Consider the following 25,601-nt stretch of genomic DNA (forward strand, 5'->3'; position numbering starts at 1 on the left):
CCCCTAACCTTTAGCGCAGATGGCCTGAGTTATGAAGTGAATGTTTAAAGCTTCTGAAGTAAGTGAAAACAAAATGAACAGGAAATACTTCCTTAAATTAAACCTGAAAAAGGTGGCCAAAAAACTTTGCCTGTATATGCACAGTGTCACAGGTTCTTGGTTAAACTTGGGAGCGCTTGTCTTATTTCAAACTATTGTCCATCCATCCATCCATTTTCTGCCATTCTGCCTCCACCACACATCCGGGTCTGGGTGGTGGAGCTAACACTCTAAACAAAGATGCCCAGACCTCCCTCTCCCAGATCAGCTTGTAAAGCTCGTCTGGAGGGATACAGAGGTCTTCCCAAGCCAGCTGAGAGATGTACTTGTGTATGCACAAAATCAAAAAACTGTGTAGTGTGTTTGGCTAGTATAAACACAGGCTCCTAATCCAATCAAAGTGCTTTGCACTATGCACCGCTGCAATGCTAGAGTCAAAAAGACAAAACCATGAAAAATATCCAGGAGGTTACAGTTAAGCCCAAAGGTGTAAAATCAGGGGCTCGTGGCTTAAGAGTTTTAATCAGTAGGTTGCAGGTTCGAGCCCCGGCTCGGACAGTCTCGGTCGTTGTGTCCTTGGGCAAGACACTTCACCCGTTGCCTACTGGTGGTGGTCAGAGGGCCCGGTGGCGCCAGTGTCCGGCAGCCTCGCCTCTGTCAGTGCGCCCCAGGGTGGCTGTGGCTACAACGTAGCTTGCCATCACCAGTGTGTGAATGGGTGAATGACTGGATATGTAAAGCGCTTTGGGGTCCTTAGGGACTAGAAAAGCGCTATATAAATACAGGCCATTTACCATATAATTTCTAAGCAACAAGTCCAAGGCAGATACAGTAATATGTATTTAATAGTCTTATTCCTTGGTGCCTGACTGTTCTTACGATGGGCCCTGAATCTGAGGAAAAACTTGAAAGCCAAAGAGTGTGTTGGTGCTGTCAGCCACTCCGCATTTTGTCTAACAGGAGTTGGATTAAGTTGTCTAAAGTAGATTTGATGGTGTGGGTGGGTTTGTTTATGAAGTCAGAGTGGAAAAAAAGCTTAAACAGGGCCTGACAGTACTTCACAGCTTCACTGCTAAGTTTGGGCAAAAAGCTTCTTTGCCAGTTTCACATGTAAATCGTTATGCAGTGTTTATCAAAGTATGCTGGGATTAAGTGCTCGCAACAAGAAACTACAGCTCTGCAACATTTCTGTGTTTCTGTAGGTCAGTGAGTAGTAACAATTCTGCTATCTGCAAGATAGATGCATCCTTTCCTGAATGGAGAGCGTTACTTGGTTTGTCTTTACCTGTTGGACCAATATTATGATCAAGTATTCCCACTAATAAGAGAGATGTCCTCTCAGAGAACGATACTGGAACTATTTTTCTAGTTTTCTAGTGTTTGGATTAATGAAGCAACAAATTCTCATATCGCTTAAAAAGCAGTGTTATTGTGTTGTTTGTGAAGTAATCCTTTAAAAGAACAAATCATCCTTTAGTAAAATATATTGACCCCAATCACCTCCTGAGACGATCCATTCTTTCAGTTTAACTGTCAGTGAGCTGCAAGGAGACGGGCACAGGGCATGGACTGACCCGGTGAAGAAACAAGTGATTGTGGATAAAGACTGTGAGTGCTCAGTGATTAGTTCATTAACATGCTACGCAATGAAAGTGAGCCCCGAGGCAGAAAACGTAGCTCAAACTGCTCAAATTACATCCAGAGTGTTTGCAAGTAATACTGAACTGTAGATCAGTTATAAAGAGTTATAGGTTGTCAGAACTGGCAACAATCTCAGATATTTAGCAAAAAGCCTTTTGAGCGGAGTTAGTCTTGTTTGTCACAGCAACAGCATTTCTGGTTTTGGAGTCTACACAGTAGGAAAGTGAGTGATTTGGTGGACAAATCTTTTAAACAAATATGTCTAATGGTCTGTGAACTCTAGTGATAGAGAAAAGAACTGCTTTCCATATTAGCAGTGGTTCATGTAAACATTTGGACGTCAGTAATGCTGAGCTCTCTGATGCTCTGCTGCCTGATTTTCACATATTTTAAAACCCTCCAGCTTTTTTTAATATTTAGGGATTAGACTTTCTGTACATTTGTTCCAGAACATTAAATGAACAAAGTTGGGACATTATGCGAGAGGGAGACAATAAACTTAAAAAAAAGTCCTCAGTAGAAATCTGTGGGAGAATTCTGCAACTGCAAAGATGGTTGTTCCACTCTTGACGCTTAACACGGACCGCACATCAACCAATCACACTGCTCCACTGACATGTGTGGGAGAGGTCACGCCTGTTTTTGAAGCAAAGATTTTGCCCAAAATCAAAACCTTGCTGGAAGATTCCTAAAATACCACATAAGCGTCTTTACCATTTACTTCCGAGGCTTAGTTAGATGGACTAGGATTTAATGGGTGTTCTATGATGTCCTACACCAGCGGTCCCCAACCACCGTGCCACGGACCGGTACTGGTCCGTGAGTCGTTTGGTACCGGGCCGCGAGAGTTGAGGCTTGGGTGTGAAATTTATGGTTTTCGGGGTTTTTAGCGTTATTTTTTTAATCGTTTTTATCGCTACCTCAGTTTCCCTGGGTCTTTTGTGTGTTTTATGAATAAATCTTCTTTTTTTGGTACCGGTACTGGTTTTATTTTGTTGTATTTATCTGTGACACCTTAAAAGCTGGTCCATGAAAATATTGTCGGACATAAACCGGTCCGTGGTGCAAAAAAGGTTGGGGACCGCTGTCCTACACTACAAACAGTATTTACCCATTCACACCAATTCATACAAGACCTTACTTTACGTATTTTAAATGCTCATTTTTTTCAATCATGTACATGGGCGGAGTGTTTAACTGGTAGGAGCCTTAGTATCAGCATCCAAAGACATATGGGATAGCCTCCAGCTACCCCGTGACCCTAAACTGGATACCCAGTTAAGAAAATGGGCATTCATTGGACACCATATCTGTGTTGAGTTCTGCAGAACTGAGCTCCAGTTTAACTCCACAGGTTACCACGACTCAACACATACCCATGAAACACTCCTTTACACCACAGGTAAACGGGGTTGAATTAGACATTTTGTCCTCACCACCCTTTGATTTCTTTTTCTAGCACTTTAACAATTTAAAGCTGCAAGAAGACACTTGTCTGAACAACCAGTATCGCTTGTCTGCTGTCAGTGTGTGACTGATAGCTGTGATTCCTCACACTAGTTTGGACATCCATCATGAATTGTGATGATGTGATGTCAGCTGAATAGTTTTTGTTGTCCCGCAGTGACTTAAAGCCGAAGCCTCATGAAACTTACCCTGCTGCTCTAATCCTGTTCAGCGGCTGCTTTAAGCCTATTAAAGATGGACAAGTTAATGATGTTATAGTTGGCTCAATGACGGCTGGACTTGAGCATCAGGTGTCCACGCAAAGAAAACAAGTCTGCCCTTTAAAAAGTTGATAACATGTCTTTGACGTAACACATTACATAGCGCCTGACAAACAGCTGAGGATGTGATTGTGATTTATTTCTAGAGAGGAGTATTATCAGCACAGGCCACATATACTCTAGATAAAAATATTTTTTCTCCTCACACACTTACGCAAGAGTTCACACACAGAGGAAATACCGCCACACGTTTTTACAATTGGTAGGAGACTGAGCAGATAACACAAAACTTACTGGGTCTAAATTTAGGACAAAGAGCAAAGGAAGGAAGCTGTTTCTATTCCAGTCTCCAGACTGACTGTAAATACTTCAAAAAACATCAGCTCTTAAAAAAAGGAAAACAGTGAAATCTGTGATTCAGCATCACTGGTTTGTTCAGACACAGTCTGTTCACGGACCTGATGTATGAAGTCAAAGTGGATCTACTTAGTGTAAACAATTTCTTTCAAATTTTTAAAAACCTGTACAGTGCTCCCTCGCTATAATGCGGTTCACCTTTCACGGTTTTTGTGCAATTTTGCATGCTTTTTTTTGTTTTGTTTTTTTACAGCGCATTGTGTTCTGCGCCCTGATTGGCAATGGTCTACAGCCAATCAATCTCCTCCGTGCCTCCAGCTGCTCTATTTCCATGTTCTGGACCTGGGTTTAAACAGGGTTTAATCTTTGGTTTCATTCTATAATACTGGACTTATTTTCCTATGAAGGTTTGAACTTTGAGTGTTTAAACAAGAGAAAAAAGTGTGAAAATGTTCATGCCTGCCTGAGAAAAGTGTATAAAGTGTGTAGTGACGGGTTTTACAGCCTTAAAGTATCTATAATAATAGTAAAAAATAAGCTTTGCTACTTCGCAGATTTCACCTATTATTTTATTATTTTTAGAACCTAACTCCCGTAATAAACGAGGGACCACTGTATGTGCTTTAAAAAATGTTCTTGTTACCATTGGAAATGCAAAACTGCTAATGGATATGTAGAAAAACATGCACTAGAACATTACCGTCCACACGAATGAACAGAAAGAAAAAAAAACACTGTTTTCCTCATGTCATAGCATTTGCTCTGAATCTACAAGCCACTTTGAGACCCACCTCCGACACTGCTCCTTCATGTCTGATGCCACTGATGTTTGCTTTATTTTGTCCTCAGTATTTTTCTGCACATGCGAACGAAGAAGCTGAGATGTGCCAGAACAGCACCATGGTGCCAAATGTAAATTACTGCAGATGGAAATAATCTTCATTCGATTGTTTTTAGGGAAACGGATGTTTGTCTTGGGGAGTGATAACAAACCTTCCGTTTGCCTGTGTCATGACATGTGTACTGGACTCTAATACTGAGTTGACTGTACTGGTATGTTGGAGCTGCAGGTGGAAAATCAGAAGAAATGCATGATGTAAGTGAGTAATTAAGTATTAGCAAAGAGTACAAGTTCTCCCTGACATGTTAAACAATAATTTTACTCAGTTGTATATAGCATTTGTATTCTATTTTTATCTTATTGTATATTTTATTCTATTTTGTTCTACTGTATATAGTATTTTATTTTATTCTATTCTGTACAGTTGTGTAATATTCTTATTTATTTTATATCTTTTTCCACAACATAATATCTAACTCCCTGTGACAAAACAAATTTTTTTTGTTCAGGGTGTGTTACATATAACGGTATGATGTATGATGCTTACACTGAATGTCATCTGCATACACTGTAAATTCTGCATTTTGAGACAAATGGTATGTGAAAATGGAATATATCAGAAATTCAAAATATGACAATTTAGAAGTGATGCAAAAAACAGACAAAGGGGAGTGATGTGACTGCAGTTGCGCTCATACATTAGCGTTATACCATGCAAGCCCACACTGCGTTGATTTTCTTTCAACTTGCACGTAAGCCAGTGAAGCACTGTCCCAGCTTCATCGTGTCATAACCGAAGTGTCCGATAAAAGCAAATAGCAAAACACATATTGGCAACAAACAGTGAACAGTAAACAGTATTAAACAGATTATAGTGAGAGGGTCACTTCAACCAAATTCAAAACAAAAGTTTCCCACCTAAAATATCAGCACTTGTACGTGCAGAGAGTTTTGATGTTTGGATATGTGCAGCTCTGTGTTTTTATGAGGGACTCTGGATTAGTACCTGCAGTATAATACACACTGGAGTGTTTATAATGAGGCTTGTCATGATTCAATCTAATAAGGACATTGTTTTAGGAAAGATGCTCCACTGGTTTTAATTTACAGATAAAGGTTAGTTTACAGCTTAGTTATTTTATAGCCTGTCTAAATGTTACATAATATCTTTTCCACTGGAAGTCTGCAGAATACATCAGTGGTGCGAAATTCAAAACACGTGGACTTTGCTACTGGTAACAAGATGGAAAATGTACAATTTAGCATTTTAGCACCCAAGAAATGCTCCAGCTGTTTTTGTCCTGCTGGATATTGAACATTGATTGCAAAAAGACCAGTGTTGGGTAAGTTACTTTAAATTAGTAACTTAGTTACATTACTAGTTACTTCTCTAAAAAAGTAACTCAGTTACTTCAAGTTACTCGTTACTTTCAAAGTAACGAGTTACTAGGGAAAGTAACTTTGGTTTTACTCAGAATTCTCTTGTTAATGTGTTGCTTCCATAACTGGATACCCAGCAAGAGTGCCAGTCTTCTAGCTTGCTTACTTGCCACAAGTGCACTGTGCCACCTACCAATAGAAAGGAAAAATAATGTGCACATTTCCACGAGAGAAATCACGCCTGGACCGTCGTTGACCGCCGCCATGATTCTAGCCTGCTTTTTACATCCAACACAAAAACTGCAGTCGTGGTGCTTTTGATTGTACTCAGAACCTGAAATTCTGCCTTCTGAATAGGAAGATGTAGGTAACACCAGACTGCAGATGAGCTGCATACAGGGCTGGACTGGGACAAAAAAATCGTCCCGGGCATTTTGACTAGAACCGCCCACCATTATGGGAAAAATCATAAAGCCTTTGACAGTGATGTACACTGTTCTGATGGTAAATGTATCAATCTATCAATTGTTTGTTGTAAGACTCAGAGACATTTTAAATGAGAATAATAAAGAAAAGTATTTCCTTGTCCCCCCCTTTCCCTGTTAATGCCCTACCTGCCCCCCTGGCAACACTTTGCTAGACCCGCCCCTGCACAGTTACCAGCTGTCAGCTACTTAGAAAAGGATCCTGGTGTTATTTGTCTCTCAGAAACAGCTCATAACTTCCTTCAACTCATTCATGTCACCTAAAAGGTAAACCTGTTTCTCCATCACCTGTTCAGCTCTGATGATTCAGTAAGGACATCTCCTGGTTTCATCTGCATGTTTCCCTCTCACCACATATCCAAACCGATATCATGACCAGCAGCTTTACAGCTGTGGCTCCAGCAAACATCAGCTGATACAATTCTCTGATCAAGCTTAAACGTGCTGCTGTTGTTTAAGCGACATCCGCTGGTTTACTCTTTTGGCGAAAGATAAATAAACAAGAGAGCAAAGCGATCAGCTGATCATTGATCAGTTTCATGATTGAAGTAGAAACAGGAGAGGGAGGGGAGAGAATGAGAGAAGAAGAGGCAGCTGTGCAGCTTCAGCTTTGTGTCTTTTCATTGTAGCTGAAGTCCGGGACAAACTGTGTTCCTTTTCACCTCAGTACGAAACGCGTCATATTTTCTCTGAATACCAGACGATTCTGTTTTTAGGGGACGGTTGGCAACTCTAATAATTAACCATATGAACAAAATAAAGTTCAACATCAGTAACATAGCACCCACCCAGCTGTATAGAAACTCCGTCATGCTAGCTAGAAGTCGAAAATGTCAGCATACCGAAAATAAACTCCACCTAAAGTTTATATCTGACCCGGATAGATTCATAAACCACGCTCGGGGACTTTTCCTTCTCCACCTGCTGGTACTTGCTAATGTTATTGAATCTGGAAAAAGTACATATTTAGCATTTTAGTAACGAGCCACATCCCAGTAAATGCTCCTGGTTTTGCATAATAACTAGTTTGTCCTACCACAATAATAACGATATACTGTAACGTTATTAATAACGCGTTAGTCCCAACACTGAAAAGACTGATTACCTGAATCTTAAACCTGTAATTTGTTACAACAATCTGGAGCCAAAAGGGAAAATGGTGTTCAACAGGTAAATTTAAACACACTGTGATTGGGTGACTATGTGCTGTCCTGTTTGGATAAGAAGAGAGAAACTGTGGAGCTCGGTGGCCTCTAAACCATGAGTGGCTCCGACTCCCACCGGATCTTTTCCAACTGAAAATTTCGGAAGTGTTGCCGCCGTGCGCCACTTTAGATAAAAGCACCAAGCAAACAGCATCATGTCCAAACCATTGAAGATGAGAGAGATAGATCCCAGTGTGTTTCCTGCCCCTTTGAGACATCAGATGGGCAAAACAAGGCACACCCGGAGGCGTTAGCCTCTGGACAGGAAATGCCTCTTATAAACAGAAGTTTGTTTTTATTTTAAACAATTGAATTTTCACATAGTGAAAGACAGTCACAGCTCAGGTTAGCTTAGGATAAAACACATAAATTATAAACATCTTATAATTTGAACAAAATCTTAATTAACTGACAGAGAAAGGACAAGAAGGGGGGACCAAATTTGAAGGGGGAGTTCTGTGTTCACACAACAATAAAAATTTTCTGTATGGAGAGAGAAGTTGTGGAACAGACTGAGTGATTAACCGAACCAACGCACAAGCATGACACAGTTTAAAAAGACGTAAAATAGTAGAGGTAAATATAGTTTTTCCAAGGAAGGAATGAAAAAAGGTTTTGATTGGATGTTTCACCAATTATTTATACTTATTTTTTATTTTTTTATTTTTTTATGCATATATGGATGCATGTGCATGTATATGTATTTATAAGTGTTCTGTACGTCTTTTTGGTGTGTTATTGGGCTTATACAATAAATTTATAGAAAGAAGAATGTTAACAAGCATTTATGAGGATATAAACAGGAAGTAAAGTTACTAAATTTTGAAGAAGGGGTGTGATTAAATAACCTTATGCTTCTTCCCACTCCTTCCTTATGTTTTATTGTGTTATTTTATCATGTTTAAAATAAAGCCTCAAAGAAAAGCAAAGCAAAGCAAAACAAATGTACTTTCAGGTCTTTTGTTTACAGGAGTCTTCCTTCCTGTAAAATCCTCTCAGCTCTCTGCGTGCACCGGAGGAAGTTCACCCTGCATGTACGTCAAGTGGTGTTTCCTCATGAGGTCTCCCCCATGAACCACCCTGTCAGCCCTTAACCCCACTCGACCCCTTAAATGCCGGTCTAAAACTGACCCCACCTATAACTGCAACCACCACCCAAAATCTGTCGCCAGGAAACTGCTATCATCATCCATCATTTCATTTCTGACGTCATTTATTCTCAGTTCAGTGTGGACACACACACACACACACACACACACACACACACACACACACACACACACACACCTGCTGCTTTAAAAAAGTTGACATATTTTCAGGAGGTATAACTGCTTTTCAGTAGCTTCACAGTATTTATTGCTGACATCTATGTTTTATTGTCATCTGATAAGTTTAGTTAACACAGCTGAAGATTTTCCCTAACGTTAACATTTAGCCTCTGTACTTTCACAAAAGAGACATGTCCGTGTTTTCTCGAGTTGATCGGAAATCAGTAAATATGTTCACCTAAACTAGTGGAAAAATGAAACCAGTTTAACCTTTAACCTTCAGGGCGCTGGTGCAAATGTTGCTGGAAAGAAGAGTCTGCCTTCTGGTTTCGTTGGTCTAGTTTGGTGTTGTTGTCAAAGACGAAGCTTTTATCGCCTAAAAATGTCCAGCGCATGCATTATGTAATCCAGCGGGACTCATTTGTTTGTGATCTTCAATCACAGAGCAGGTGTGTTTTGGCTGTGATACCTCTGTACCCACTTTAAGCCAGCGTACATACCAGGCTGGGGGGGTGAGCTAAGCGGTGAAGTTGGACCTGGAGGCCAAACAGATCCTGTGACCGTCACACTGCAGCTGTCACTGTGTGTAACATTAAGACAGGGACTACTGGAAATGACTGCGTGCTCTGCAGCATAAAGACGTACCAGTACATACACCCGGAGCTGGGTCACTTGGTGTTTTTACAAAAAAACCTTGCTGGAACATGAGTAGTTTACTGACAGTTGTTTAAAAGAGCAGTAAACTACTTACTATGTTGAGTGGTTTATTTATGATGAGGGCACTCTGTTATGTGGGCTGAACAAATGGCACTGCCAGATACACAGTTAAAATAAGTGCTCTGATTAATTTTCAAGTGTTATTTCTCTCGGGTCTCTTGACAAAACTCCCTTATAAACTTGGAGCATAACGACATGTCATGCTGCAAATAGTTACCATAAACCTCAGTGAATACTCGAGTGTTTGTAACCAGCAACTGGCATGTTGGAATAAACACTAGCAGCAGCTGTCTTACTAAAACTGTCTTTGCATTTAAACAGCAGACTATTGTTATGCTCTCCAATGTCAGCAAACTGGAGTCTGCAGGCAGCTCCATAAACTATTCTGCCCAGCTCTCAGCAGCTCCTGAGCTGCCAAATGTTAAACCAACCTTTCAGAAACACAACAATGTGTTTTCAGGCAGATTTGTAGCTAAATTATACAGACGCAGAGCAAAAAAAGGGGAAAAAAAACACTGCTGCTATTCCATAACACAGAGTATCAGGAACACATGCTTTCGGATTTGGTCTAACCAGCCAAAATCTGCCCCATCTTTGAGCACATTTTCCTACACAACACTAGACCGGTATCCGCACACTGCAGTGTTTCATGAGCACAGACTTTATTAAACCACATTCACACAGCCTACCTTAATTTTCAACCTCAGCGTGTCCTCAAAGGTGACAGGCCCTCCACCTGCAGCAGCAGCAGCAGCAGCAGCAGCAGCACAGCTTCACTCTCTGGCTCGTCCTCTTCTCTTGTTCTTATGACTCTTTCACACTCACTTCGTGTTGGTCGGCTGCTGTCATTAATTTGTTGTTGGTACTTTTTTTCTTTTCCCCCTCTCTTTGCTTTAAACATTTGCCCCTTGTCACCAGCCAGCCTGTTGCTCCCCTCACTGAAAGCTCAGGCCTGGCCAGTGCCCCATCTCGAGGAGGGATGCATGCAGCCACCCGATTGGCTGGAGGGTAGAGATATGCCCCCATATTAGGGCACCTGGAGGTGGGGCTGAATGACCATAGTAATAAAGGAGGGAGGAGAAGAAGATAACAAAGTTTGTGTCATAGTAGACTGCAGCAGCAGTGAGTGTCTCTCTGTCTCTCAGTGCCTGCTGCAAGCTATTAAGACGCTGAATGTGAACAATAGGAAAGATGAACTTTATCATCTTAAATATAAAAATATTAAAGAAAAAGCTTGCAGAATAGATGATGCCAATTATTTAAAATTATGATGCCAAGGAGATAAGCAGACTTAACTCTTAGCTTCTATAGAGAGACCCTTTACTTGTTTCAAAGAGGAATGTAAATTAATGCCTATAACAAAGTGACTGGTTATGTCAGCAATATTGAGTTAATGATATATCATTTCTAACACACAGACAACAGGCTATAAAACAAAAGCTCAAAGGTCACTCTTTTTACTTTGAAAACGCTCCTCCTACTCATCTGCTATCCAACTGCACATTGCTGAGCTTTCAAAATATACCAGAGTCATTGATCTTCCAATAAGTTATAATGACTTAATATACAAGAAAAATGGGATTGTTTCCAAAGAAAAGTGTATTCAGTTTGTGTAAGCGCCTGCTGTGTGACATCTGAAAGGTGGATTTTCTTTCCAGCAAGACGCCAACTGTTGGTTGCTTCGGTGTTTCAGCTGAGCCAATATAAACAAGAAAACAGCTCTAATAAAAACTCAGCTCGTCTTTGCTTCCAGTAAATATCAGGATGAATTTATCAGTGAGTGATGTTTCTGCCTAGAAGCTATTTTTATCCCAAGTGGCTGAAAATAGGAACAGCAGGCCTTGGATCTTGTTTTAGAGAAAGTGTGATGTGTTTCAAGGAAGCAGCTGCTGTTGTGAGCTGGATGTTGTGTGCGTATTTATTTATGCTTGTCTCTGTGTATTCCTGCCTGAATTTGAGCATTGCCGTGCGTGTCTGTCTGTGTATTTGTGTACGTCTCTGTATGCTTCCTTGAATTCACTGATGATTTGCAGTAATCCAGCTGGTTGCAGAATTTATACATGCCAGCTGGCGAGCCAAAGTCCTCTCAACTGTCATCTAGAAACCAAAAGATTACCTGCTGCTAAACTCGCTTTTCCTTTACACCCACTGAGCTGGTTGGGATTCAGGGATCTTCAACACTGTGGATGTTGTCCAAATATTAATGCAGTGGCACTGGGACTGTTTTTCTCCTCTCCTTTCAGAAGCATTAAAACGTCTACATCTACACTGACATTTTTTAAATAAATCATTAACAGTATTATATATAAAAAAAGTTCAGATTCACTCCATATTTCCTTCCCTTGACATCCCCACTCGTCTGAGAATTTGCATGTTGCTGTATACAAACTCATACTTGGCAGCTGCCACTTAAAGAAGAGATTCAAGGTGGCACTCGTGCAAACCAAAACACAACCAACAACTTCACACTCGCTGAAGTGAAACGAAGTGGAGAGGCGCTCACTCCAGTGGAAGTAACTCAGCTGCTTAAAAGGAATTTGATCCTGGAAAATAAATACCAAAACAACTTCATCAACCGTAGCTGCAGGTTCCACTCCTAAATGCTTAGCGGTATGTAGGATAATTATGCAGATCATCACAGCTAAACTCTCCAGAGAAGGTCTTCCTACCCAAAGGATTCATAGTGAATATGGTAAATGAACTGGTTCTGATATGCGCTTTTGCACTCAAAGCGCTTTATGCAGCATGGCTCATTACCTATTCACACACATTCATTTGTAAGCAACTCCAATGAATGCTTTGGAAGCAACTCAAGGTCCAGTATCCAGTCTCATGCAGACTGGAGCAGCCAGGGATCGAACCAACAACCTTCCAATTAGAATGTGACCTGCTTCCTGTGCCAAAGGAACCATATAATATTGTTTAGTCCAAAGATATGGGCTACTGAAAGAATGTGAAAAGGGATCACCTAATAGACTAAAAAGTAAAAAAGTAAAAGACATGCTCATGGTTTACTCACATGAAAAAGGAATTCATTTTCAGTAACTGCATGGCTAAATAACCTGAGGAGCAGAGAAGGACGGATGCTGTTTTTGGCTGCAGTGAGTCCATTACAAATAATCAGCAATAACAAAGTATGTGAAGAAAACTTTGGATGTAATTTACAACAATTTACAACAATTCCCTGCTGACACACAAAGACAAGCAAAAACACTGGGAGCATAATGCTCGGCCTTGGCTTAGGTGGGGCAATTTAAAAACTAAAATGTTTTGGTGAATCGATGAAGTTCATGGATACTTGAATAATACAGTCCCTGCACACCTGCAGGGCAGCTACACACCTCTTCTCTGGACTGTGGATATGACCACACAGCACTTGGCTGACATCTTCTTTTTAATTAGCCAAAAAAACAAAATATAACTGAAAACACCTGCAGGCCATTTAAACCTCCACTCAAAGCCCAGAGCTTTATAAACCATCACCTGCACACCAATCACGTAACCCCCTATAGAGCCGACCCAATCAACCAGCCCATAGCCCTGCAGATGAGCAATAGCTATCTCCATTTCCAGTAAGCCAAGCAGAGGTGGGGTTGGTGGGGGGGGGCTTGCTGTCAGCGCAGATCAGGCAGCCAACACTGTGTCAGCTAACATGGTCATTGTTGCATTTCAGCTCAACACAAAGCCAGGATTTAGATACAGGGAAGGCTGGGGATCCTGAATCAAGGGCAGGGCCAGACAATAGCGGGATGAAGCCTGAGAGAGAAAGTGGAAGGTATCTGTAGGTATTTTACTTTGTAGTAACACATTTTTTTCACCTGGTCTGAAGGATTACATAGTCCTATGTCAGAAATATCACATTTTAAAACACATATTTTTCCTAATTTCAGCAGAAGCTCTTCATAAAACAGCAACGAACTGCTGATATGATTTTATGTTATTTGGACTCAACTCAACTTGGGATCAGATAGAGGAGAGCAAACACGGGAGTGAGGAGCGGTGCTTCTAGAGAGTGGGACGGGGGGTGGAGGAGGCGAGACGGGGCGAGGTGTGGCACTGGGCACGAGGTCCCACCAGAACCACAGTTATGCCCTCGTCAGCGCTTAAATGGGCCAGGAAACTGGAGCAGGCAGTGTGTTGGTATGTGTGTGTGTGTGTGTGTCAGTGTGTGTCACGGTAAAAACATCGTCTAACAGCCTGTCTGCATGCACGGGGGTGGGGGTGGGGTGCTGGGTGATATCATAGCTACCACTTCTCAGAGGTTATTACTTTTTAATTTACGTCTGCTGCGGCTGCTGAAAATACCAGTTTCTGATTGGCTGGAAGTCATCCATGCACATTATACATCTTATTGCCTTAAATACAGTTCTGTTTAGCAGTTCAACTGCCATTAGAGCACAATTTAAAGCATAAAAACATGATATAGCTTAAAATTTAAGTGACACCTTAAAAAACATTAACATATCAATACAAGTGAAAACTATTCTCAACACAATAAATATAACCCAACCTGACACCTTCAGAGTGAAGAAGCAGTCTGACAACAAGAAAATTTATTTTAGATACATTTTGCAGGATTTTCAGACAGATGTAGCTGTATGTGTTAGAAGATTGTTATTGTCTATTTATATTTATATCTGCCACTATGTCTCTCTCATGGTACGTCCCATGGACAGCAGCACAAAGACCCCCACACAGAACAAAACAGGCATCAGTGGCAACAGATATGACACTGATTAAGTCAGATACAGCATGAAAAGAGGAGCTGTGGTGGAAGTCAGTTCCAAAGTGGCTTGCATATACAGAGCAAACGTGTGCTCAATGCGATACTCAGCTGGATGAGAAGAAGGGTATCGTCTCAGTCTGCCTGGACTAACGTCATGCTGGATTATATGTCTTGGAAACACACAGAGGAAGCAGATTGTTGCTGTTCTCTCTCTCCTACATGTACACACTTCATCAGCACGAGCAGATAAACTAAACAGCAACTGAAAAATTTTATCAGTGACAAAATGCTCACTTCCTTTCCTCAGCTTCACCTTAACCTGTGACCTGATGACCGTTCACCGCACTGACCTGACCTGAGGGTATTAATAGAGATGGGTGTGAAGGATTCAGCAGCCTTTGAATTGCATTTTGACACAGATTTATTGTTGGATGTTTTTATGAAATTTTATGAATAGGTGGAACTGCCCAAAAAAAGGAAAAAAAAGAAATAAATGTGTTTTTGTTGGAATGTTCATCTTCTGTGTTTACAGCTAAAACGAAAACTTGGTTGGGGCTGTTGAATGCACAAAGTATAAGCGGTAGTGGGTACTTCATAGCCTAAAATTAATGTAATCATTTACAACTTTTATCATATGAAAACTGATAAGTGCACGTAGTGTAATGTCACTGTTGACAGTGACATTACACAAACAAAATGGCAACTACATGACAAAAGAAAACTTGTCAAGTGACACAAAAATCTCAAACAACTGTTAGACTTCATTCATCAAATGCTTACATTACTGTGATCTTGGTACATATGAATGTATCAGGTTAAAGATATTGTTATTCTATTATTAGTTTCTTCTTCTGCTTATCTTCCCTCCTAGTGGTCAACATTACTTACAGTAAATGCTATATCAAGTGAATTCTATATATGCAACTCCTTTGTGCCTTTTATTAATTTGTTCTTATGTAAAAGAAAAAATACATCTGACAAAAACTTTGATTCCAATTAGGATAATTTTGCAAGTAAAGCTAAATCTGTTGATTGTGAAGATCCAAAAATGTAAAACAGTCTTGCAAGTCTAAGAAAGTATGTAAGTAATTTGAACTGTTTGTAACAAGGCTGATTCTGAGGTTGTGAGTCGTTAACAGACATGAAAACAGTGTTCTGACAATGTTGCATTACTGGAATATTCACTTCATAGATATAATGAGTAAAAATTGACTTTTTCAGTGCAGAATTGATAATGTGCAGAATACATTGTCAATGAAACTGAGTTACATGTAAGAGGATACATTTTGACTTGCTGCCTGGCAGACCTACTAACACCCAATAAGTCACTATCAGCTCATCAAGCTGACATCATTTTTGTTATCCTTACAGGGATTTACAATGGGCAACAACATTTTGTGACCAAGCTTTGGCCACAGTATCAGCAAATACTGAACAAGAAAAAAGACCAAATCACCATGCAGCCCACATCTTACGACTAAAAATCCACAAAGACCCGTTCCTGTTTCAAACAACATGCAGCAGAGGTTTATAAGTTGAAATCAACCCTTAATATTTTTAAAATTTAAGCCAAGGCACAATATTTGCATTAATCTCAAACCAGTTCTGATGAACTTTAAGGTAGGTCCAAGATAAAACGAACTAAATTCATCCCAAAAGTGGGAAAAATTTTATAAACAAAGACATTAAAAAAGTAGAAAAGTAAAAGCACTGAGGAGGATGTCTCTACCTACCAATAACCTACAGTAGGTAACCGGTGTTAGTCCATGGTTATGAGCCTCAATTTCATTATCATAATGTACTCCAGATATTTCTTTAAGCTAAAGTGAATGAAGTGGACAATTCTTTTTCCAAATGTAACTTTTTTATTTTAACCTACTCACAGCTGGAGATGGTTCTAAAGCTTAACAGCTACAGTAGAGAATCATTCCTTTGATTCTGGTGATGAGCAAATGTAATTTAGTATAAAATACATTTTTTGCATCAAATACAAAGTTTGCAACATATTTCCAGGGAGCTTGTATAGCAGTAAAGCAACACATAACTGATTCATCCTGACCTGCATCGGAGGAAGGTGTCCAGGTGACTCTGAATATTCCACGCAGACACTCACACATGGTCCACAGTGGGAATCCGAAGGAGGAAACACACCGGTGGAGCAGCCCACGCGCAGGCTGCGGGATTGGGAGAGCTGGGAGGCAGAGCTGGGGGAGGCAGGTGGATGTTGGAGCTGATCCAGGGGTCGGTTTGACTGTTTGGGCCCGAGGGAGACTGAGCTACACGCTTGGCATCGATCACAAACAGAAAGAGAGCAAGTGAGAGAGGGTGGAGAGGTCTGAGGGCTGGGAGATGGATGGATGGATGGATGGGTGCATAGATGGATGGATGAATCTATGGATGGATGGTAAATGGATAGATAGTAGATGGTGAATAGAGCTAAAGGAGTATAGAGGGGCCATCTTAGCGTATGTACTTATAAACGTAACGATGGCTAAAATTTCTTTTTCTTCTGCAAACCACTGCAAAGATGGGAAATAGATGTTGAATATCCACATATGTGTGAGTGTGTGTGTGTGTGTGTTTGTGAAGTAAGAGTGACACCACTGAGATAAGACAGAATAGGGCTGTATTAGCACTAGTGGACAGTCAGCAGTTTGCTTCGACCCATCATAAAGCCCTGCTCCATTGTTTGTGGTGCTGGAGGCTTTAGTTGTGGCCCAGCAGGGCCTTGTTACTGGGCTTAGAGGGGCTGGACACTGGATACCAGTCAGACACAACGACACACAGTCAGTCGGACAACATGACCTCTGCTTATAGCAGTTCATTACGGAGTGGTCAGGAAACTCACTTAAAAGCTAAAGGTAGTTATTGCATACTGCACATGTATATAAGCGGGTGATGGGTTTATTTCTTAACTTTGTAATAGCACTCTTTTGTATATGTATGTACCAATACTAGCTTTATTTTCTTAAGAGGACAGATAAATAGAAGGTAATTGGGAAGATGTCCTCAGAATGTCTTGTAATGACAAATGATACACAGGACACAGGAGACCATTATAAAATCCAAATCTTAAATCCAAAGTTCATGGTGGTCGGGTGGCAAACTAACCAGCTGATGGACAGAGAACAAAACAGGCAGAAGGTTATTTATGCAGAGAACACAATGAAGCAAAAATAAACAAAAAAGTATGCCCCAAAAAACATGGAAACTCAAGAAACTGCTGAAATCCTTGACATCTGGTTGTAACAAGCCAATCTGGTCAGTGACAGGGAAACACAGAGGGGAGAATGTTTACTGGGGAGAGGGATTAACTGATTGGGAGCAGGTGGTGCAGAAGGAGGGAACACTACCATAGCAAGGAAGGGAAATTGAAAGCAGTATGAAATAAAACAGGAACATTATTAACATCAAAAGCCATTGCATATATGTGTAACTACTCATATTGATGCTTAAGGTGACACAAAGAGAATTGTAGAGGAGTGAATGTGTTTAGATCAGAGGTAAAAACTCACAAAGAAAATGAGTTAGATTGACTTATAGATAATTATAAACTACTTTTGATACTAACATAATGTGTTCCAGCTCATTCTTTAGTAAACTGTTATTATCAGAAATCAATATTTCCTAGTACAACCAGCTACAGACAAGAGTTAGTGGGATTTGGGAGGTGGGAAAAGCTACATAGGCGGAGTTCAAATGTGCCATTAAAGCTGAAAAGTGGATGATAAACTTATATTCAAAATGATGACTTACTAGAAGTAAGTCTCTTTACTTGTCAGCTATATCGAAACACATCCGATGGCTTATAGTTACAGTTATTTTGAAGCATTATCTTTCACTTCAAAGTTCAACTACACATAAAAATGCCATGCACAGAATATTCAGTCAAATCTGATACAGATTGCCAAAAAGTTTGCTGACTTTGCAAGGTTTTAAAAGCTTCCCCTCTGATAGTTCCCCCATTTACTTTCTATCCAAAATTTTCTCATAAATGTTAATTCAGAATTGAGTGCCCTGTCTCTCTCTCTTATAATGTCCCTGGTGCTTCGCAGTACCAAAGATACCAAAGTGTGCCCTGCACGGGTCCAACATAGTCTCTCACTGTAATCTGGAACACAACACTGCAAACTATCCAGTTTAACCTGCACTTAGAGTCTAGTATAAACTCTGAATAACATGAATTATCATTATTTAATTTCCTTAAAAAATAGATAAAGAAACATCCAGATGACTTCAGCAACACATCATGTACAGCTCTAACACCTTATTAGTGAATCTAAAATGAATTAGAACATTCACTGAAAGTGCCAGAATGCCATTCCGGCCCACTTTAACCTCTGGCTATGGACTGCAAGTTATTAGGAAAGCACTAATGAACAACTGTTAAGCTATTAAGCTGCTCCTGATTCCTTCCTCACTCACTCTTTAGTAATATTAATCAATTTTGTGTCTCCTATTAAGAAAGTGCAAGCATTCTTTTTTCTTTTCTGACTGAAAGTGAGAGCAGCATTGTCTCCTTCCACAGAGACCATCTCTCACTGAAGCAGTTGTTGATTCAACCTGTGAGACTCGTGATGAAATTCTTGCAAAGAACAAGAAGCTATGCTTTTGTCTGTAGTGGCTCCTCATCTGTGGAGCCTGTTAGTCCAAACATTGTTTCTAGGCCAAGTCATTACCTCTCTCCACCGTCTCTCCTGTCTCCTGCTTATTGTACAGTCCTGCCCGGCCTCTGACTAATCAGGGGAAGATCATTACTCAGTCTGAGCCTTCTCCAGCTCCCTGGCTGCAGCACTGCAGGCTCCTGCTGCTTGAGGGTATTTCATATTGATGATGTATCGTGAGCTCAAGAAGAGAAGCTATGTTTCTTCTTCATCTCAACTTCAGACTTAATGTTAAAGTGATCTACAATCTATCCATATGTGTGATTTTAAAGTTTTTCTAAGTCAGGTTTTCTTGCATATACTGTGCTGGCTGCACGACACACTTTATTGCTTTTTATATGTACCACTGGCACGAGTGTGTGCTGCACAACTGTCAAGTACAACGAAGAATACTGTCTGAACTTATCTAGTACGAGCTCCCCCAACCCAATTTGAAAATCACTCCTTCAACAAGAAACCAGCCCCTATTCTCCTGCTGTGGATTGATTGAGCTGCTTGAGAACATTTCTTGAATCTAAACCAGAACTCCTTTGTAGAATCCACTGAAATGATTGAAGCTCTAATTTTTCTCAGGTTTTTACCAGTATTGATCCCATAATTATCATGCATACTTTTGGCGGAGGTCATCACAGCTTTGACCATCTGAGTGTTCTGTGTCTCCTCCCAGTTTCATTTACATGTGAGGTAAATGTGTCAACCACTACACCAAGGAGATACTTAAATACTAAGGACAACGGTGGCAGAAATAAAAGGACAAATGTACCAAATTTGATCCCCATCCCAGTTTGGACAAAGAGAAAGACACCTGAGCTACTCTATGTATTTTATAATACATTTTTCAAATGCACCCCCCTCAGTCACTTTACCGTACAAAGTCTAATTTTATTCACTACTTTAAACAATTTTTTGGTTGAGTGCTTCTTTTTGAAAGGTGGTCGACTGCAATTTAAGAAAATTGTGATTTCTGCCTCGCAGAGAGTATGCAATGCTTCGTCAGCTTTCAGGGTGATAAATGCAGTTTCCGTACTCATTAGAAACAACGTTTGTCTGCCACATGCCTCGGTTAATCCCTACAAAGTGCAGAGCAGTCGAGAGCTGAGTCATCGAGGATGGAGTAGTGTGCACACACACTTTGACTTCACACAAAGCTGAGAATCCTGTGGGTTTAACCGAAAGCGACTCAGAAGGATCACACAGGTTTTCTCCTCCCGATGCCTACTCACAGCTCAGCTCTTTAATCTTAAGAATTCCACTGACAGCACTCCTTTGCTTTCCCACCATTCAGGCAGAGGAATCATTTGTTTTGAGCCATGAATCCTTATTGTCTGCTGCTGTCAGAAGAGGAATAATAACACAAAGAAACCAGAGCACTGTTATTTAGTTCAGTCCAATTCAGTTTTATGCGCACAGTGTCTATTCACAAAGAAATTGCCTCAAGGTTGTTGATATTGTAAGGACACAAAGCGAAAAGTCCAACAATTTATGAACCAAACTGGGTGTTTGTGGTTGTTTTTCTGACATATCTTATAGAATGTGCTCCAATAATAATGCTACCATACTATTTAGCATACCAGAATGCATAAAATGCCGATTATGTATTCTGTCACATGCCAGAAATACAATTACTGCATCCAGTTGCATTTTGCAGGTATATAAGTCTGCATGATTCTCTGGCATTTGTGACTCCAAATGCTCCTGTATCAGCCACAAACACAGCCAGAAGGTCAAAGTGGGGTATTTCCTGTTATTGCCCTCTGCAGCGCCTGCAGTGGTGCTGCAAGAGTCTTTAAGTGTTTACTTAACTGATTGCTGTTAACACCTGATAAGGTATGGAAAAAGGCAAGCTTGTGTTAACCTGGGAAGGCTGGCACTTTTTGCCACTCATGATGCTCTCCCGGCTCTTTTTTTCTTTATATAAGTCCTCTTGGTTTTAACTTAAGATAGCTAGAAATTGAAATTAAGCTTCTTCTCACAAAGAGAGTGTTCCTGGTTTGAATCCACCTGATAGCTGGGTTGCATGTCCTACCTGAACCTGTATGGGTTCTCTCCATGTACTCCAGCTTCCACCCACATACCAAAGGCTAATTTGGGATTCTAAATTGGGTATATGAATGTGTATTATTGTCCTCTATGTGTTGGCTCTTGAATAGACTGGAAACCTGTCTAGGGTGTACCTGCCTGGCATAGGCTCCAGCATCCCGTCACACTAAATTATATAAAGTAGAAGAAAATGATGAAAGGATGGAACGATGGCTGAATGAATGGCTAAGAAAATGCAGAAGAGCGCTGAAAGGAATATGTATATGAATGTAAAAAAAAAAATCAAAGACTGTATCTCACCCCAACTGGTCGCAGCAGATGGCCCCGCCCCTCCCTGAGCCTGGTTCTGCTGGAGGTTTCTTCCTGTTAAAAGGGAGTTTTTCCTTCCCACTGTCGCCAAAGTGCTTGCTCATAGGGGGTCATATGATTGTTGGGTGTTCTCTGTATGTATTATTGTAGCGTCTACCTTACAATATAAAGTGCCTTGATGTGACTGTTGTTATGATTTGGCGCTGTATAAATACAATTTGAATTGAAGAAAATGAATAAATGGAATGGCCTATAGAATAGATGGAGCGCTTTACATATCCAGTCATTCACCCATTCACGCACACATTCACAAATGGCAAGCATGGACAGGTTGACCAGCTCGGACACTCGCCACGGGCCCTCTGACCACCACCAGTGACATAACGAGATCCACTCGGCAACACTCATGACCAACTTTATAATTATCAGTTATTCTCACTTATAATTATCAGTTATTCTCACATGTAAGTCTTTAGACTGTGTAAAAAAGATGGGGAACTGGAGGAAACACACGGGCAGATAAAGAAGATGTAAATATCAGCTGTGAGGTGACCACAAGAAAATTCCTGAAAAGACTGACACAGGCTAAACCAGAAGTGACTACATGTAAAGGCAGGTTAATGCTAAAAATGACCAAAAGGTGCCTTCCAATCATTTCAATGTCTTTGAATTTAAACAGGTTTGTTTTTGATCTAAACAACATTATCCTAACACTTACGATGTAAGACGATAGCATTATTCTCAAAGCAAAATCCTGTACATACAGTTTCATAGAACTGCTAGATGGTAGCATCATTCCTCCCTCATCCTCGCTTTTTTCTCATTGCTGTCCATCTATCCTTCACATTTGTTCTGTCAGGGTGGAAAAAGATTTAAAATGGAAAGTTGCTGGGTAATTGTGGAGGTAATTGATTCTAAATTAGCTAAACTAATTAAAATTTGACATTGAAATCCATCTGGTTGTCATCTTTAACTTTTACTTAAGTAAAAAAGATTTTATTTTACACTGAGCTATTGCCAGCATCACCATGTGGGAACTGTGACAGATTTTCTGAAGAGGCGTTCTTCAAGAAGCCCATCTTGCAAAACATGTTTTGGCAATCCATTTTAGTGCTTCAGCAAAGTATCCTGTACGAGTTAAAGACCTTTAATGAATCACACAAGAGACGCACTGAAACGGCTTGGTGTCAGCTTTCCAGACCCATTAATGACCAACTGAATTAGTCCAATCACACTGAAGAGATTTGAGAAATGATCTAAATCACTTGATTACATTCAAAGGCATGCAGGGATGAGGAGAAGGGACTATTCAGATACTCAGAAAGATAGTTTTCCTCTCCCAGTCCTGCTGTGAAACCTGACCGGCTGAAAATGAGACACAGAGATAGTAAAAGTACTTAGTTAGAGCCACTGGATTCATTTCTGCAATGATTCAGTAATGTTAGAATTGTGCAGCTGATACGCTACTGGATGAAAATTCGTTGGTCGTTGCTCCACCTCCACTGTATAGTCAGTGGTTATCGTTTAAGGTTACAAGTTTTCGGGGGGCCAACATTTTGACTGTTATTAGTGCATCACCCGGGTATTCGTAGTGCAGTTCTTGTAGCTGTACTTGTTGGTTTGAACATACTGAAGCCTCAAAATAGCACATTTAAGTACAAAAGTACAAGATTTTAGATATGGTATAAGACTTAATGGTGTTCACCTGCCAGTGTGAGTCTGGGCTTAGCCTTTAATCATAATGATAGCTCCAGAGTTGGGCCTGCACTCCTGGCACGCAGAGTGCAATTTCCACATCCCATGAAAGGATTTCTATACATTTACTTGTGTTAGCAAGTACTAGTGGTGATTTTTCCAGTCCATTTTATCAATAAACATGAAAGCTAAATAAAGATACAAATGTTCACTATGTCATGTAAATTAACATAAATTGGGCGGCTATGTTGTGATTTTAAAACTAATAAGATATAAGAGAATATACGAGATATAGGAGAAAGTGTTATTTTGAACCACAGACTTTGGCTGATGTTATCTTGCTGTTGCTCATACTCAGTTCTTTTTGTTACCTTGGAGCCTTAGAAAATATGATTTTCCCAGTTGGACATTGACATGATTGCTAATTGGAAGTAGAAAACAAGTAATTAGTCACTCTGACATGACATGCATGCAGCATATCCTCCAAGACGGGTGAATGAAGGCTAGAACAAAGAAAGGAGTCAGACTCTTTCAAACGTCTGACTCCTCTTCAAATGACAATCTTCTTCTAAGTGAGTACCATGTGAGCCTCTGACCCTTCAACCTACTCTTTCAGACTGTTTCCACTCAGCGAGAGAGCGGAGGTGGTGGCAGATCGTGGAAATTTCTCCCTGCACTTTCTTGCTCTAGTTAAGGTATTGACAACACCAGAAAATACAGCCACGCCTGTTGCTCACAGTCCCACATGCTGGTATTGCTGTTCCCTCTTCCCATTTGCGTGTTGCCTTATTTGAAGCCTATTCAATCAGAGGTGGACATCCTATAAAATAAACCAGTACGGTCACTGATCGTCCTCTAGAATCCCTTCTCCAGTTTAGACACGCCTGCTTACACTTTCACTGCAGCATTACCCCACTGCCATCATTTTTCCTCTATAACCCGAGGTAGGGGGACCTGCAGACCTTTGCAGTTAATTCAGAAAGCTGCTACGTGCCAGGTATCCAGCCATCTAAAGTTTTCCCACACCACTCCTCCTCTCTGATGCTCTCGCTTTGTATAGGCAGAAGGCATTTACTCACAAATGCACGCCATTTATTCTCCTCTCACACTGTATTTGCTTCTGCAATTGCTCCTGTGGTTAGTTCACAATGCCTATAAATTACACACATTTAGTTTTAATGATTTAATCAGCTTTAATCACACTTATCTCCACGGGAATTAACAATGACTTCAGCATTCAAACATCACAATAAAGCTTTTCGAGGAAGTAATTAAAAATCTCTGCCTCTATCTCACCCTGCCCTGCACCCTCCTCAGTCACAACAAACATCTGCATGTCTTCTTCACTACATCAGTGAGTCTCTTCTGTGATCTTCCTCTTTTCCTCTCACCTGAAAGCTCCACCTTCAACATCCTTTGCCCAGTATATCCACTATTCCTCGTCTGCACATGTCCAAACCATCTCAGCCGTGTCTCTCTGACTTTGTATCCCGGTGCTCAGTCTGAGTTGCCCCTCTGATGTTTTCATTTCTAATCTTGTCCATTCTGGTAACTCCAAATGATAATCTGAGCATCTCCAACTCTACTTTGCCCTGAGACTCATCTCCACCCACTATACCCTGTCCACCCTCTCTTCTTCACCTCTGTTGTACTACATCTGTCTCTTTGGATGGTTCATCCAAGTAACCATAAGTAAATCCCAAAAGGTTGATTCTGTTCATCTGGACGTAGCGTTTTGTGGGAGAAACGTTTCGTCACTCATCCAAGTGACTTCTTCAGTCTCAGCTGACTGCAGGTTTCCCCAAACCTTATAAACAGGACATTTGCATAATGACTGAAACCAGCCCACTGAAGGAACAATGAGCTGGGAGGTTCCTTCATCATGCAAATTCTCATGACCATTGATCAAGGCCCACTGATCAATGGCCATGAGTACCGTTCACAGAGAGTTGGGGAATGGCTGCAATCACAGCATTGTAAGATGGCGAAAGATGTACCCTTAGGCCCCCTCCTCGATTCAGAGATGGTCTTTCCTCTTCACGTAAATGGCCTCCTTGACTCCGGCGCCAAACCAGCGTTCCTCCCTGTCCAGGATGTTACATCCTCATCATTGAAAGAGTGTCCACTGGCCTGTAGGTGTAAATAGACTGCAGAGTCCTGGCCTGATGAGGTGGCTCTTCTGTGTTGTGCCATCCGCTTCACCAGAGGTTATTTGGTTTCCCGATGTATAAATCCTGGCAATCCTCCTGACTCTTAACAGCATCCACTATATTACTCTGTTTGTGTTGGGGGACCCGATCCTTGGGGTGGACCAATTTTTGGCGCAGCGTGTTTTGGGGTTTTAAAGTTCATTTCACATTGATTTAAGTAAGTAAGTAAAATTTTATCCCATGATTTGGTTCCCATGATTTACTGTCTCAGTGGGTCAGCTGTAGTGCAGTTTGGCCAGCTGTAGCCGTGACTGGTCATTAGAATGCAATTTTTGAGCACTTTCCATTGCAAAATGT

General features: G+C 40.7%; 1 protein-coding gene across 1 annotated transcript in view; it reads right to left on the reverse strand.

Annotated features, from left to right (window-relative positions):
- The window catches only part of prx (periaxin), a 31,841-nt gene extending 21,269 nt beyond the window's left edge, over nt 1-10,572 (reverse strand). Inside the window, exon 1 of the mRNA XM_039598008.1 lies at nt 10,350-10,572. The gene's annotated coding sequence lies outside the window, so the exon portion shown is untranslated. The remainder of the gene's footprint in view (nt 1-10,349) is intronic.
- Nucleotides 10,573-25,601: the final 15,029 nt, after the last annotated feature.

This window comes from Oreochromis aureus, linkage group 14 (genome assembly GCF_013358895.1).
Source record: "Oreochromis aureus strain Israel breed Guangdong linkage group 14, ZZ_aureus, whole genome shotgun sequence".
NCBI classification, from domain to species: domain Eukaryota; kingdom Metazoa; phylum Chordata; class Actinopteri; order Cichliformes; family Cichlidae; genus Oreochromis; species Oreochromis aureus.